The sequence below is a fragment of the Ornithorhynchus anatinus genome, chromosome 1 (genome assembly GCF_004115215.2).
Source record: "Ornithorhynchus anatinus isolate Pmale09 chromosome 1, mOrnAna1.pri.v4, whole genome shotgun sequence".
Classification (NCBI taxonomy): domain Eukaryota; kingdom Metazoa; phylum Chordata; class Mammalia; order Monotremata; family Ornithorhynchidae; genus Ornithorhynchus; species Ornithorhynchus anatinus.
Window position 1 is genome coordinate 119,519,582 of NC_041728.1, and position 2,318 is coordinate 119,521,899.

The window sequence follows — 2,318 nt, forward strand, 5'->3', positions numbered from 1 at the left end:
CCCTTTCCTCTCCATCTAAATTGCTACCTCATTAAACCAATCACTTATACTACCCTGCCTTAATTACTGTATCAGCTTCTTGCTGACCTCCCAGCCTCCAGTCTCTCCTCATTCCAGGCTATACTTCACTCTGCTACCAGATCATTTTTCTACAAAAATGTTCAGGGTGTTTCCCCACTCCTCAAGAAACTCCAGTCATTGCCCATACACTTTCACATCAAATGAAAACTCACCATTGGCTTTAAAGCACTCCATCACCTTGCCCCCTCCTAACTCACCTGGCTACTCTCCTACTATAACCCAGCCCACACAAATCACTCTTCTAATACTAACCTTCCCACTGTACCTCGATCTCATCTGTCTCGCCGCTGACCTCTCTCCCACATCCTGTCTCTAGCCTGTCATTGGGCAGGGATTGTCTCTATCTGTTGCCAAATTATACATTCCAAGCGCTTAGTACAGTGCTCTGCACATAGTAAGCTTTCAATAAATACTAAGGAATGAATGAATGGAACATCGTCCCTCCTTCTGTCCAACAGATACTCTCCAGCTCCTTTCAAAACCTTATTGAAGACACATCTCCTCAAAGAGGCCTTCCCTAACTAAGCACTCCTTTCCTCTTCTCCCACTCCCCTGTGTGTCCATGACTAACTCCCTTTATTCATCCCCCTTCCAGCCCCACATCACTTATGAACGCATTTGTAATTTCTTTATTGATATTAATGCCTTTCTCCCCCTCTAGACTCTAACCTCATTGTGGGCAGGGAATGTGTCTGTTATTTTGTTGTACTGTACTCTCCCAAGCACCTCTCAGGGTCACACCTGGAGAGTTTTCAGTACTCTACCAGTTTCGACTATGGGAGGGAGAGTCAAGCAAAGGCAGACCCATTCCATTCCTAGATTGACTAGTGGCTAGCAAGTGGAAATTAATCTGCTACAAGTCAAAACAAACCTGTGCTGGGCAGCAGCGGCAGGAGAGAGAGTCGAGGGTGAAGACTCAGGTTTACCACGTGAAAGGCGGCAATGGTAAACCACTTCCATATTTTTACCAAGGAAACTCTATGAATACACAACTGGAACGATTGCAGATGGAGGTGGGGCGTTCTGGGAGAGATGTGTCTATGGTGTCGCTATGGGTCGAACATGACTCGACAGCATAAGACAACAACAAGAACAACTACCCCCAGCACTAGTATGGTGCTCTGCACACAGTAAGCTCTAAATAAACACAAATGGATGAATGAATGAATGAATGAATGAATGAATGAATGAATGAATGAATGAACAACAAAGCAGCAAGAACAACTGTGAGAAAAGCAACAGTAGACAAATACCAAGAGAGAAGAGTGCTCAAATTCCTCACCACTCTCTTGCAGGGTGACCAACTGGACCTTGAGAGATCAAGAGAACTAAGTGTTAGTATTGGTTCTGCCACTTAGTGGCAATAGAAAAGCAGTGTGGCCTAGTGGAAAGAACACAGGCCTGGGAGTCAGAGCACCTGGGTTCTAAACTGCTACTCTTCTACTTGTTTGCTGGGTGACTTGTTTGCAAGTAACTTTACTTCTCTGTGCCTGAGTTCCCTCATCTGCAAAATGGAGATTCAATGCGTGTCCTCCCTCCTACTTAGATTGAGGGACCTGATGATTTAGATCTGCCCTAATGCTTAGTACAGTGTTTGTCCTATACTAAGTGCTTAATACAGTCTTCTATACACAATAATTGCCCAGTAAATATGATTTATTGGCTAATCAATACCACAATTATTCTTATTCTTTGTGACCTTGGACAAGTCACTTAACTACTTTGTGCCTCAGTTTCCTGATCTGTGAAGTGGGGATAAAATATTTGTTCTCCTTCTTGGAATGACAAACTCTAGGTGAAACAGAAGATGTGTACAATCTGATTATCCTGAATCTCCCCTGGGGACTTAATCTTGTATTGTTTTATGCCATCTAGTCATCTCCGACTCATAGCAACGTCATGGACACATCTTTCCCAAAATGCTCCACCTCCATCTGCAATCATTCTGGTAGTGGATCCACAGAGTTTTCTTGGTAAAAATACAGAAGTGGTTTACCTTTGCCTCCTTCCATGCAGTAACCTTGAGTCTCTTTCCTGGATTTTCTCCCATGCCACTGCTGCCCAGCACAGGTGAGTTTTGACTTGTAGCAGATCACCTTCCACTTATTAGCCACTGCACAAGCTAGGAATGGAATGGATTTGCCTCTGCTTGACTATCCCTCCCACAGTCAAGACTGTTAAAGTATTGAAATTCTCCAGATGTGACCTTGGGGGATCTGGGGAGGGGAGACTTAATA

The 2,318-nt window shown here is 44.0% G+C and overlaps 1 non-coding gene across 1 annotated transcript; it reads left to right on the top strand.

Moving 5' to 3' along the window:
- Nucleotides 1-804: 804 nt before the first annotated feature.
- Nucleotides 805-942, top strand: LOC114815596. Its single transcript, XR_003763395.1, has one exon. It is a non-coding gene; the product is annotated as a small nucleolar RNA SNORA7 (small nucleolar RNA).
- Nucleotides 943-2,318: the final 1,376 nt, after the last annotated feature.